Raw genomic sequence first — 15,383 nt, 5'->3', positions numbered from 1 at the left:
GACACTGGAATAGTGGTGTGTGGTGCTGGTACGAGTTACTGGGGTTTTTAGACACATCGATGTCAATGATAAGTTGAGGGTGGGCCACCACACAAAAGCATCCAGCCGAGAGGGGCTCTGTGGTCAGAAACTGACCACTGATGAAGGAGTAGAGGATGACTAACGCTAACTGTGGATCAACAGATGAACAACAGGGTCTAACTATACACTTACAATGTGGCGCTACAAGGGAGGGTTCTGTAATAAAGTGGCCGGTGATGAAGTGTATAAGATGTTGAAGTTGAATGGGTTTCTATGAGGAATAGAGGCTTTACTGATTAGGGCACAAGCACATATCACTGTTGTCGGAAGAAAACCTTGTATCTCCATTTTTGATGCTTTTCAGTTTTTGACATAATTTGAAAATACCTGTTACCCTTTACATTGTGTGGAAATTTCATAGAGAAAGGACCAAAAGAAAGCATCCAAAATGACTTGGAAAAAATCCTGGTTCCATTGACTTACATTAAAAGTAAAGTAAGTTTTTTTCCATCCATTTTCTAAGCCGCTTCTCCGTCAGGGTCACGGGGGGTGCTGGAGCCTATCCCAGCAGTCTTTGGGCGGAAGGCAGGATACACCCTGGACAGGTCACCAGTCTCTCAGTATCTCAGGGCAGACAAACAGACACACACTCATACCTAGGGGCAATTTAGCATGTCCAGTTGGCCTGACTGCATGTCTTTGGACTGTGGGAGGAAACCGGAGAACCCGGAGGAAACCCACGCAGACACGGGGAGAACATGCAAACTCCACACAGAGAGGACCCTGGTCACCGGGCGGGGAATCGAACCCAGGCCCTCCTCACTGTGAGGCGACAGCGCTGCCCACCTTGCCGCCAAGTTTTTTTCCTTCTCCTTTATAGATACCAGGTTTTCTTCCGACAACAGCGATATGCGAAGTACACAAGTGTTAATGGCCTAAAGTGGATTTCCCCTCCAACCTGAACTGCCTCACTAGCCCACTGAAGACCATCTGCTGCAACAGCAGAAAATAAGTGGGAAACTCCTACTTTATTTTCCAAATGCTGTCACTTCCCACGGTGTCCTACAGTTTTTAAAGCTCCCCACTAGGAGGTTTAAAAATGACGAAAGGGGCAATAAACATTTCGAAATGCACAATAATTAGATAAGCCCAGTGTGAAGTTCATGGGAGTCGAAAGGGAAAACGTGTCAGCCGTGACCCGCTCCCTCAGCCAGGACCAGCGCTGCAAACTCTTGCTCTTTTATTCATGCAGCTGAAACTTTAATGAGCCCACTGTGGTTGATGGGAGAGCTCGGTCTACGCCCTCACCTGCTCTTCCTCGATAAAAGGACAGAGGCACATAAAGAAGGTCAGAGACATCCTCTCTGAGTGTTTCTTTGTTTTTTTTTCCCTCCACAGTCCTTCAAGCCTTTGTCTTTGATCTATAATCTCTCTAATTCTCCTGCCTGTTAGATCTCTCTGAACTGCTCGGTACATATTGAAGTTGGAAGGATCCAGTTCATTTGCTTTTGTAGTAAGATGTTTTCACATCTGACAGGTTTTGAGTGCAGGTAGGAGTCAAAGCTGTCTGGACATGATCATATAGTCCTGGGATGCTTTCTGGATCATTTGCTTCATTTGCAATCTACATCTGCGCTTCATCCGTGTCAGTGCTATAACAAGCCGCATAACTACAATCTTATTGGCCCCAGTGCAAAAATAAGTTAATGATGTAACGTGGAGCGAGGGGGCGGACGTATGCGCTGAGATAAGCAACTTTTATTAAGGGCAAAGTGTACAAAGTACGAATACGAAGGGCAAATAAAAAGGGCTTATAAAACACAGGGATAACGAGGGACAGGGGAAAACAATCGGGGCGGAGTCCCTGGGGCTTATAAAACACAGGGATAATGAGGGACAGGTGGAAAACAATCAGGGGCGGAGTCCCTGGGGCTTATAAAACACAGGGATAATGAGGGACAGGCTGAAAATTCGGGGGCGGAGTCACGAAACAAGGGGCCAGACTAGGAAACCAAAACCAAAAAGAAAAAGCACATGGAGTAGTGGGAAGAGCCAACCATGACAAATGAGGCCTCCCCATATATTTACAGTTAATAGAAACTGACAGTTAAGTTGCTTTTTTACTCGCTGTTGTTATGACACAAATAAGCCGATGCTCACAAGGCATTGAACCAGTGTACATGTATCAGTAACATAGATGTTTACATTAGACTACAAATTTAAGATATTAAAGTTGTAAGTAAAGAATATATGATGTTGCAGTTAGTGAAGTTAAACCGGTTACAATGAATGAGACGCATTATGAAAAAGACTGAGACAAAAAGACAACAGGACTGTCTGTGTATTAGTAATGGAAGATGGAACTGGTGAGGTATGTTAAGGAACTGGACAGTAGGCAGTGGCGTAGATTTCATTTCAATTTTGGGGAGACACATTGCTAATTATAATTAGCACTTAGGATATGCCATCCATCCATCCATCCATCCATCATCTTCCGCTTCTCCGGGGTTCGGGTCACGGGGGCAGCATCCTAAGCAATGAGGCCCAGACCTCCCTTTCCCCAGCCAATTCCACTAGCTCTCCAAGGGGGATTCCGAGGCGCTCCCAGGCCAGCTGGGCGATATAGTCACGCCAGCGTGTCCTGGGTCTTCCCCGGGGTCTCCTCCCGGGTGGACTTGCCTGTGACACCTCCCAAGGGAGGCATCCAGGAGGCATCCTAACCAGATGCCCGAACCACCTCAGCTGGCTCCTCTCGACGTGAAGAAGCAGCGGCTCTACTCCGAGTCCCTCCCAGATGACCGAACTTCTCACCCTATCTCTAAGGGAGAGTCCAGACACCCTGCGGAGGAAACTCATTTCGGCCGGTTGTATTCGTGATCTCGTTCTTTCGGTCATTACCCAAAGCTCATGACCATAGGTGAGGGTGGGAACGTAGATCGACCAGTAAATCGAGAGCCTTGCCTTATGGCTCAGCTCTTTCTTTACCACAACAGACGGGTAAAGAGCCCGCATCACTGCTGACCCAGCACCAATCCGCCTGTCAATCTCCCGGTCCCTTGTACCATCACTCGTGAACAAGACCCCGAGAAACAAAAGACCCACGAGAACAAAACTCCTCCACTTGAGGCAAGAGCTCATCCCCGACCCAGAGAGGGCTCTCCGTCTTCACTTAGGATATGTTACATTAGAAATGCACAGTTTATCAGTTGAATACGCTGAAGTTGGTCGACCTGGGACAACACATTACCCGACCGATTCTCTGTGTGTTAAAAAACCTCCTTACTCTAGAATGAGATTCAGCTGGACATTGGTACCAAACAGGCACTGGATTGCAAAACTGGACACGTTACTCTTGAAAAGTTCTTGAAGCGTTCTTTAGTAAAAACAATGGTTCTAAATAGAACCATGAACACTCAAACACCATTAGCAGAACCTTAAAGGGTTCTTTGCATGATGAAATGGTTGTTCAGACTGATGGAGAATGTGTTGTATGTGGTAAGGTATATTGAACTATGTGTGTGTGGGTGTGTGTGTGAATGTGTGTGTGTGTGTGTGTGTGTGTGTGTGTGTGTATATATATACACACAAACACAGAATATTCTTCATCACTCTGAAGAAGCATTTGATCATACAAAAGAGGTGTTCATGTTAAACATATGTAGGTGTCACTCAGACTCAGAAGTACATCTTATAGTAGACGTATTTTTCTTGGTTTAACGAAGTAAATAAATGTACTAGGCCTACTAAACTAACAAAATAGGCTACAGTGGCCAAGTGTTTTTAATCCAGGGACCTACAGCTTGGCACTACATAACAAGCTGGCAGTGTCTCATATCATCACAGGTAACTGTATACCTCACTTTTAAACATGTTCAAAAGTCCTGAACATTAGAAAAGTGGAGCAGACTCAGTCTGCCGTAGCGAAGGACCATAAAAGCTGTGGGCTACATGTCCCATGAGTCGATTTACAGAAAGATCCTCTGTATAATTTATAGTTGTTAAGACAAAATGATGTAAATTTAGTTATTTTTAGTTAAAACAATCATAGCACACTGTTAAAAAGTTGTACGGAGAGTGAATTCCTTGGGGAGTGTACGGTTGTGTCAATGTCCATATGAGGGGCCTGATAAAGATTTTACGGGACCCGGTTGCCTCTGGTGGCACGGTGCATTTGTTTCCTCTGCCCTCTCCCAGTAGTTAAGCCACAGGCTAGGTACTCAGTTAGCCAATACATGCATGGTTTCCTTCAGTTTTGTACTGCAGCTATGAGGCTAACAGGTTTCTGAACATTTTGGGGGTCTAAGTGACATCCTAGTTGAGAGGTCCCACACCACACCCACCCCAATCATATTCTTTTAGAACAGGAATTAATACTTTTAACATAAATACAAAAATAGGCCCCTCTGGTTGCTTGGGGGGCCATAAGTAACTACTTACTGCTAACAAGAGACTAATATATCTAACAAGTCATAGAAGCTTATGGTCAGTTAACGCTGTGCAAGTTGGCATTGTGTTAATGAATGTAGACGTCTAGACTGCTGCTGCTACTGTTTACAGCTCTGTGACTCTCTTTTGTTGTAAACTGTTAGGCAAACCATTAGTATTAACTAATGATACACTTTTAATATGAGTAGAGTACTAACTGATTGGGCCTGATGGGCACTCTGCACAACTACAGTGAACATCTGGTCACATCAAACACCTGGAGAGGGCTCCCTCATAGAGGCCATCTGACTCACATACTGTATGTCCAAATATTCTTATGTGGTGCTACCAAAAAGTCTAAACTCTTGACTTCATACTTGTAATTCAAGGTCAGGAGTTTATGCTGTGTGGCAAAAAAAAAGTGGATTTTTTAATTTTATTTTATTTGTATATACAGTGCTAATTTTTCAGTTTACATAAACATTAAATATCCCTTCATTTTCTTTCCAGTAATTGTCAATTCTGATACGTGACCTCAGCAACGCACCAGTGATCATATGTGCGTATAATTCACTTAGAGTCAAATAATCTCTTCCAATGAACCCCTGCAGGGCTGGATTATCATATTAATGTAATAAGAGCAATTCGGAGAGGCCATTCACTGCCGTTTTGGTGTACCACCAAAATCAGCCTATGATTAAATCAGCTCCTGCGTTTGGACGGGTCATTGATCAACCCCTGCGGGCTGAGAAACGGGCACTTGTCTAAAGGACAAATCACACACACCCAGAATAAGGTCACGTCTGCCCGTGAGAGGCGTTGATGTTCAGAGAGCAGGACTGATTTAGTGACGGCGATGGCGTTTATTCATTTCCAGAATTGCAAATACTGCAGTACATGGGATAATACCCAATGGTCTGCAATAAGTCTGAAATGGCAGTTGACCAGGCCTCTCTACTCCAATTCCCATCCAGATGTTTGGAGAGTGGATTATAGATAGACTCTGGCTAAACCGCTCTATAGCCCCTGCTTAGTATGGACTGCCAAGCCTCTCCACAGAGCTCTTATTCAGGAATATAAAACTGTCACGGGTGGCAGTCACTTTCATTTATTAACCATCCTCCACTCCCCTTCGTCTCGCGTTGAGGACAGGCTCAATATCTCTATCAGGAAGTCTCCCCATATGCCTGTAGGCCAGCGTGTAGAACCTCCATTAACTCGGTGTAGGGTTACGTTCCCAACCCTCTAATCGTTTCTCAGCGGCTTCCCTCGGCCTTCTCCTTGCGGGATGGAGTGGGTCCGTTCCGATGAGGCCGTGCATCACTCAGTAAGGCAGAACCCCTGGGGTCTTCATTAGGGCTACATTTCCTGACAGTGTGTGAAAAGCCTGGGCTGGAATACACAATGTGCCCCCTGCACAGAGCAGGAATAGACTGGCCTGATTATACCGAGCCTGAGAAATTACATGGAATGGACTGTAGAGTCCTAGTTAGAGGCAGAATTGTGTAGATGTTCTCTGTGAAAACAGAATTGGAAATGGATTAAATGAACCACAGGTGCCTCTTAAACAGCCCACATTTGATAGTCTTTCAAATGAAAGGGCTAAATTACTTTAACGGAGCTTGTTTCCAGGACTCACATTAAGCCAAGCGCTAACATAAATCCACACTCCAGAATAAGGTCTTATACACTCTAAAAAAAAATAAATGGTCTAAAATGGTCCTCGGCTTTATTATACAGTTCTTGGGAAAGCCTGTAGTGTCTTTCTGCAGGCCCCCTAGTGGCCATTCTGCTCCCAGAATGAAAATCAGTTCGTGTATTTATTTTTTCTTTCCTTGGAACTAATCATACCAACTAGGACACTGTTGACTGTTGGGAGGGGTGAGAATGTGGCGTTTAAACACAATCCTTTATAAAAGTCCTTTATAGATGTTTACTTGCTTGTTCACCTATGAACACAAAATCGATCAAATTCCAGTTTTGTAAATCAAACACATTTCTATCATACAAATATAACCCAGAACTGTTATTGAAACCTCCAAGAAAAGCACATTTTAAGGCTATTGTGGTAAAAGTGTTCGTTGCTACTGAACCTTAACATTATGTGACGGTTATTTAAACTTTAAAAAAGGTTCTTTAAATTCACACTTCATATAAAAATACAGGTTGTATCACTAATCATATCATTTTTTGGTTGGTTGGTGTGGTGGATAACACCTCTGCCTTCTACGCTGTAGACTGGGGTTCAATCCCCCACCTGGGCAAACACCCTACACTATACCAATAAGAGTCCTTGGGCAAGACTCCTAACACCACCTTCGCCTCCCTGTGTAAAAATGATCAAATTGTAAGTCGCTCTGGATAAGAGTGTCAGCCAAATGCCATAAATGTAAAAGCCAGGCTCCAAAAAAAGCCTTTATTTTTCCGAATGTAGGTTTTGAAAACCATTGTAATGCATCTTCACCATGCATGTTGAAAAAAAGGACGGGGGATGAATGAGGAGGAGAGGAATTGAATGATGTGGGTCAGAGGGTGTCATGCTCCATAACCGGCTGCAATCCTGCTAAATGCTCAATAGGCATTTGTAATAGCTCTTACAGCTATCTTATCAGCTATACATACATCATCTCCCAACACCACTGAACATACATCCCTCAGCACCTCTGTCTCTCTCTCTCTCTCTCTCTCACTCTCTCACTCACACACCCAGCGAGCTGAAGCAGTAGGTGATGAATGGGCTGTGTGTAAATGGGCTGATGTTAATTAAATCTGCGTGAGGGATTAGAGCATGATTTATCCTGAATGCTGAAGTATGAATAGGAGCCGTACAGTGCAGCAGGCTCCGTCACCATCAGGGTAGAAAAAGTTGAGCAATATTTAATATTTCACTCTATAAATAGTAGAAATAGATATATAGTAGTCTACTGAGGCTTCTGAGGTGAGGAAATGCGGACTTGAACTAAAAACAGCCCGAGAAGATGAGGTAGAAAAAGAAAGTGATTGAAAAAAGAAAGAAAGCTTGAATAAATTAGAACTGTGCTGTTGTGTACCTGAATTTCCTTCAGCAGCTCAGTTTCCACTATTGTAGCCTTTTCTTTCCTTCATTTAAGGACTGATAGTGCTTAAGTCTGCTGCCATCTGCTGCTTCTCCAAATGTTCTGGGTCTTAATCACACACTGAGCAATTGTAATATAGACGTAGCAGCTAAAATCAAGGACCTCAAAGGCCTCGCTTCCCCCATAAGACCTTGGTTCATGTTCTCTGATTCAGTACTACAGTAGAAGTGTAGAGTTACATTAATGCTCAGAGGTCTAGAGTTAGATTAACCCTCAGAGGTCTAGAGTTAGATTAACCCTCAGAGGTCTAGAGTTAGATTAACCCTCAGAGGTCTAGAGTTAGACTAACCCTCAGAGGTCTAGAGTTAGATTAGCCCTCAGAGGTCTAGAGTTAGACTAACCCTCAGAGGTCTAGAGTTAGACTAACCCTCAGAGGACTAGAGTTAGATTAACCCTCAGAGGTCTAGAGTTAGATTAACCCTCAGAGGTCTAGAGTTAGATTAGCCCTCAGAGGTCTAGAGTTAGATTAATCCTCAGAGGTCTAGAGTTAGATTAACCCTCAGAGGTCTAGAGTTAGATTAATCCTCAGAGGTCTAGAGTTAGATTAACCCTCAGAGGTCTAGAGTTAGATTAACCCTCAGAGGTCTAGAGTTAGATTAACCCTCAGAGGTCTAGAGTTAGATTAACCCTCAGAGGTCTAAAGTTAGATTAACCCTCAGAGGTCTAGAGTTAGATTAACCCTCAGAGGTCTAGAGTTAGATTAACCCTCAGAAGTCTAGAGTTAGATTAACCCTCAGAGGACTAGAGTTAGATTAACCGTCAGAGGTCTAGAGTTAGATTAACCCTCAGAGGTCTAGAGTTAGATTAACCCTCAGAGGACTAGAGTTAGATTAACCCTCAGAGGTCTAGAGTTAGATTAACCCTCAGAGGTCTAGAGTTAGATTAGCCCTCAGAGGTCTAGAGTTAGATTAGCCCTCAGAGGTCTAGAGTTAGATTAGCCCTCAGAGGACTAGAGTTAGATTAACCCTCAGAGGTCTAGAGTTAGATTAACCCTCAGAGGTCTAGAGTTAGATTAATCCTCAGAGGTCTAGAGTTAGATTAACCCTCAGAGGTCTAGAGTTAGATTAATTCTCAGAGGTCTAGAGTTAGATTAACCCTCAGAGGTCTAGAGTTAGATTAACCCTCAGAGGTCTAGAGTTAGATTAACCCTCAGAGGTCTAGAGTTAGATTAACCCTCAGAGGTCTAGAGTTAGATTAACCCTCAGAGGTCTAGAGTTAGACTAACCCTCAGAGGTGTAGAGTTAGATTAACCCTCAGAGGTCTAGAGTTAGATTAACCCTCAGAGGTCTAGAGTTAGACTAACCCTCAGAGGTCTAGAGTTAGATTAGCCCTCAGAGGTCTAGAGTTAGACTAACCCTCAGAGGTCTAGAGTTAGATTAACCCTCAGAGGTCTAGAGTTAGACTAACCCTCAGAGGTCTAGAGTTAGATTAGCCCTCAGAGGTCTAGAGTTAGATTAGCCCTCAGAGGTCTAGAGTTAGATTAATCCTCAGAGGTCTAGAGTTAGATTAACCCTCAAAAGTCGAGTTAGATTAATCCTCAGAAGTCTAGAGTTAGACTAACCCTCAGAGGTCTAGAGTTAGCCAGTCCATCGCAGGGCAGGCAGACAGACTAAGTCAGTCACTCACTCACACCCTGGGGTAATTTTTCATGTCCAACTAACATGTAAAACTCAATAAATGCAAATGTTCTGGAAACTGAGGATTTTGTTTCTGAATGTAAAGAAAAGCTGAATTTGAGAGGAGAAAGAATGAGCCGGGAACCGCCTTACCCACTGAGATCTCAGAGGACATGCATTATTAGTGCATCAGGAAAAGGCACATTCACATATTCAGGCTCCAAGTTCGATAGGAGAAACGCTTTTCCGGTGATAAAGAGCATGATTTGGTTGTGTTGCTGCAAACTGACAGCGTGCTGGAATATTTTTGTCATTATAGTTTAAGAGAAAGCGTATTATGGATTACTGACTGGGCCAGTTTAGCCACTGCCCAGGGGCCTCTGCTTGCCAGGCCACAGAATACAGAACACATTCATTGGGAATGAATTATTTAATTTACATTACTTTTTACAGCGCTGTTCAGAGCCCAAACAAACACACATGAGCTGTTTATTAAGGTTTTTTTTTTCAGGTCTAGCCTTTTTTTCCTTTAGTGAGTGTGGAGGTGGGCAGGCCTCCAAAACGGCTTGGGCCCAGGGGCCTTGTGAGACCATCCCTGATGTTATAGATGTAATTGATCTAACAGTGAAGACTAGACACAACCGGAATCATTATTTCTGTCTGTAGCATCTTGCCATGAGCATAATTGTGTATTGTAATTAATTATATAGTTACATAGTGAACCGGCAGGTTTGAGTCTGCACTTCTGACACTTTTGGTTTGTCAAGCAGTAACAGAAACTGAAATATGAAGGACGTTTTTCTTCGTGCAAAAAATAACTTTTAATCTAATTCAAGGCATAATCAAATATCTCCTCTTCTGCTGACAACCACAAATGTGGTCTTACATAGTTTAGCATATTAACTGACTACAGTATGAATACAGAATTAACATTACCTGTACATTGGAAGTAATTCATGCTTTCAGCTGAGAAGTTATAGCGCCTTTGCGAGGCAGTTCCCTCAGCCTCTCTCTATCATTCAGATACCTGTGGGAAAGGGAGGGGGACGGAGGGTGGGGGGGTGCAGTCCCACCCCCTCTCATGATGAATGCATCCGGCTCTTTGGAGACCGGTGTGACAGATGAGCTGATTATGCACCCTTCCCCCCAAACAAACAAAAAAATGAAGGGAAAGAAAGGAGAAAAGAAAAATCATCTCTTCCTCCCAGAGTGGAACTAAACGTGTCTACTATCATCCATCGCTGGCAAACGTAATAGATGAGTATAATAACATGGACTGTGCTGTGTTGTGTCTGCGCTCCGATGTCCTTCATCTCTGGATTCATGCATAAATCAGTGCTGTAGAGAGTGAAGCCACATCAGTCTATCCGGAATATCACTTCATGGATCAGTGGATCACAGGTGTGGGCACAACGTTGGCTTGCTTTCACTCCCACGGCAAGACCACAGTTAAAGGGATAGTTCAGCGAAGAATCGAATTTATATGTAGGCGATCAGGCAAGGCAGTTTAGGTGCCTGAAGTTTGCTTCGTTAGATTTGCATTGCAGCTATGAGGCTACTGGAGCTATTGGGTGTTGGAGGCATGCCCAAATCATCCCCCTGAGTGGTAAAATAACCTCCAAGTAGACTTGCTTGTGTTGTTTTAGTTTTGCTGGGCCAGGCGCCCGAGGACAACTTGTCAAACTTTTGGTGCCACATTGAGGCCAAATCCACTGTCAACAAGTCTATGCCCCCTCTGAAACCCACCCCAAATTACTCTAGTAACAACTAATGGACGTGTTCAATAGGTGGTGTGTATTTCTTCTGTATGCGGTGTTCTCTGCACATTATATGCCGATATGCTTACCTGTTGTTTTCAGGGAGACTTTTTTTTTTGCCATGCTACCTTACGTCATATCTATGGGTTAACAACAGGCTTTTGGTCTGTGGGACAATATTTACGAGCACCCCGTTGACTCCTTCTGTGAGCTCTGCTGTCATAAGACGTTTAAATGGTTTAGAAATGTCCCTCAGTTTAATCCAAAACTTTGATTACATTTTTCTTGTTCTTGCTACAAGACCATTTCTGGCCGGACGGGACTAAAGTCCTGTCAGACGCTGTGCGACGTCCCATTATCTGTGAAAAAAATCAGGGTTCAAAATCACTGCTAGACTTGTTTTTTTGCTGTGCGATATAATTTTTTTATGGCCGATAGACTTAACAACCACTTAGCTTATCAGTTTTATTTCAAGCATGTGTGATGACGTAGGGACCCCTGATGGTTTTGGGGTATAAACTTCCATCTGTCACGCAGCCAGAGAACTCCCATCCAGACTCCGATTCCCAGGATTCTGTGCACGATCATGTGACTTCAGATTCTGACTCACAGACCTGCCAGTGTTCACGTTCCCCGGAGTTCTAATATGATTCACCTGTGTTGGTCAGGTGAGTAGGGTTAGGTCTAGTATTTAAGCCACGGCTTGACATAGCCATAGCGCTGACAACTAGTGAGCACACACACACACACACTAGGGGACAGTGAGCACACTTGCCCGGAGCGGTGGGCAGCCCAATCCGCAGCACCCGGGGAGCAGTTGGGGGTTAGGTGTCTTGCTCAAGGACACCTCAGTCATGTGCTGTCGGCTCTGGGGATCGAACCAATTCCCTAACCTCCAGCCCACGACTGCCCGATGTCACCAGTGTTATTGAATCTGTGTATCGACTCCTTTTCGACCACGCATTTGCCTGTGCCCTATCTATATGATAAAATCTACTGTTTAGGATCTGTGATCTGTGTCCAGTTGCCACGTCACACCATCAAAACTAAACAGTCAAACCTCAGACCAAACATTTCTTAAATGATCGCCTACATTTGACATAAATGGAAAACGAATGACTCCACTGAGCTGCTCCTTTAAGGGAGTAGAGAGAGAATTGTGAGTGTTTGTGATTCAAAGAAAGAAAAGATGCTCATTAGTGCTGAATATAGCTGAGATATAAAACACAGACATTTAGTATTAATTATTATTAAATTAATTTGTATGAAAGTATACATGTCATGCATTGTAACCGAACTGAAATCACAAAGTGCTATGTAAAGGGCCTCAAAGCTGCCGCTTGCCCTTGATAGTGAAAGAATATAGATTAATAATCTGTTACTGCGGCTTCCCTGATGGATCGTGTGTTTGATTAAGCCCATCAAAAAGTGAGCGATGTTTTCTATTCTGTCTCTCGCTGGAAGAATGAACCACCCCCACTGCATACTATCATGGCATATTATGCTAAGCACAGCACATCATTTTCCTCTGACAAAGCAGTAGAGCAGGACACTGATTCAGGCATTAGATCCCATTAGAACGAATACAAAACATTGTTGCCCACAGTTCTCAAACACCACTCAGTCATTGAGCAGTTTTGCAGACTGCAGTTTGGTTGCTCATGCGCTTCGGCGCCAGATGTTTTGCCTCTAAACTGGACATTCAAGTGATCCTTCTAATTGTTTGCAAATTCCACCAGAAGCCATTTAATGTGGCGCCCCATGTAGATGCTATGAAACATGCCGCTGTTTTTGTGGAGGTCAAGGAATTTTTACTGGCTTATTTTCTCCCACCTGTTTCTTTAAAGAGACAGGTCATCCACCACAGTGATTGGCAAGACGTCCTCCTAGTTATTTAGCTAGAGAGGCCTAGCACGGGAGGCAGGACAGTACTAGCTTGTAATAGCAGGTGGAGCTCGTCAGAATAAAGGTGGGGGAAAATACGAAAGCCTCCAGACGGCTGGTGCTAAAGCAAGTCCAGAAAAGCAGTGACAGATGGACGCGGGCACACTCACTGCTTTTCCACAGCCATAAAACCAAGAGGCAGCCATGCATTTTATGCCTCACTGCCTTTGCCCTTTTTTTAGGTATTTAATAAGCTTGACATCTGTTTGGCGGGGCCTGTGCACCTTGGTTCAAGATATGTATATGATTCTCTGAATGTGATCAGCTGGCTTTATTATTATTATTATTAGAGTGTTGTTTATGTGACCTACACATGACCTTTAAAATGTGATCTCCTCTGTTCTGTTTTGATGCATGGTGTGGAGTTAGAATGGAATTTATGACTGTTACTACCATCTGACACACGATAATACACATATTTGAGGCTGAGAACACACACACACACACACACACACACACACACACACACACACACACACACACACACACCACCCCCCTCCTCTGAGGGAGACAGCTTGACTTATGGCCCCCTGTGCATCGCCTGATATGGCTTCTCAGTCTTGGACAAACACCTGATGGCAGCATTTGATTGGTCCATTTATTTTCTCATTAGAGGGAGGCCAACTGTCAGGGGGGTGGCTGAAAGTGTGTGTAGAACAGCGCCTTTGGGGTGTTTTTTTTTTTGGTCTTTATAGCTCAGTGTGTTGTGTCTGGGTGCAGTTTTAAAGGTGCAGTAAACCTCCCTTCATCCACCCAGCCCATGAAATTGCACTGCAGTGCTGCACAGTCAGTAGTTCTGTCAGTGTTAAAATGATCTTTTCTTTCTAACTGTAAATAGGCCCTGTTCTAACATGGACTGACCCCGGCCAAGAGCGGAGGCGAAGTGCTCATTAAATAGTTTGGGATATAGCATCATCTAGTGGTTACCTGCTGTAAACACCTACATGATGAATGCTGAAGGCATATCCAGTGATTTTCCACAGTTCCTGCATAATTAAACCATGTAGATGTAAACAAAGTCATTCAGACTTGATGTGATGTGAAAATGCTCATTTCTAAACAAACTGACCTAAAATTGTTCACAACGTGGCGATAGAAGCGAGGCATGCAGAGCTTCTAAAAGCTGCATCACAGAAAGTTCTATGCATTAAGAGGTTGTGAAAACGCTGCCTGATTCCACTCATGGTGGAGAGATACATGCAGGGCATTGAAAGGTGAAACAGTCCCCAAAGAAAACTTAAGAACAGAATGCAATGAGATTGATTGTAATGATGTTGAAAGTGAGAAATTCTATTGTTTTGTGAAAAATATATCATTGTTTTGAGTTTATTGCCAGGAATAACATTTAAAAAGCAATGAGACAGCAGTAGCAAAAGGATGGTAAAGTTTTGCGTAATGCTTAAAAAAAATACCTGGTGGTTCAGTGGCAACAGGTTAGTGACATAATTGGGTATTAAAAGAGCATCTTAGAGAGGCTGAAGTAAAGGTGGGGAGGGGTTGAAAGACTGTACACACACACACACACACACACGCACACACACACACACACACACATTTTCTAAGCTGCTTCACCCTCAAGGTCGCGGGCGGTGCTGGAGTCTATCCCAGCGGTCATGGGACGGATGTGGGCAAATAGTGCAACAATATAAGAACGTCTCTCAACATAAAATAGTAAAGAACTTCGGGATTCGGGATTTCATCATCTGGGATACATTAAGAGAATCAGAGAATCCAGAGAAATCTCTGTATGAAAGGGACGAGGCTGAAAACCAGCATGGGCTGCTTGTGACCTTGTGACCTCTCAGGTGGCACTACATTAAAACTACACATGGTTCTGTAATGGAAATCATTGCATGGGCTTAGGAAAACTTCTGAAATCCACTGTCTGTGAACACAGTTTGTCGCTGCATCCACAAATTCCAGTTAAAACTCTAAAACGCGAAGAAGAAACCATATATAAACAGTATCTAGAAACACTGCCACCTTCTCTGGGCCCGAGCTCGTTTCATTGGAAAAGTGTCCTGTGGCCCGACAACTCAAAATGTGAAATACCTTTTGAAACTCGTGGACGCCGCATATTTTGGTCTAAAGACCACTCAGCTTGTTATCAGTGCACAGTTCAAAAGCCAGTATTCATGACGGAATAGGGGTACATCAGTGAGTGCTGAGCAATAAACAGGCTTTTGAGGAAGATACGCTGTCATTCAGATGACATGTTCATCAGGGAAGGCCTTGTTTATTTCAGCAAGACAAAGTCAAACCACATTCTGCACGTATTACATCATGATTCTGCAGTGAGAGTCTGGGTGCTGAACTGGCCTGCCTGCAGTTCAGACCTGTCAACACAACAAAAATATGACAAAAGAGACCCTGAACTGTGAGCAGCTGAAATCCTTTATCAAACAAGAATGGAGAGACACTTCGCATTTAAAACTACAGCATTCGGTCTCCTCAGTTCCCAAACACTTACAGACTGTTGTGAGGTGATGAAACACAGCGGTAAA

This window comes from Pygocentrus nattereri, chromosome 11 (assembly GCF_015220715.1).
Source record: "Pygocentrus nattereri isolate fPygNat1 chromosome 11, fPygNat1.pri, whole genome shotgun sequence".
NCBI lineage: Eukaryota > Metazoa > Chordata > Actinopteri > Characiformes > Serrasalmidae > Pygocentrus > Pygocentrus nattereri.
The sequence above is the reverse complement of the archived record's forward strand: the minus strand, read 5'-3'. Positions refer to the sequence as shown.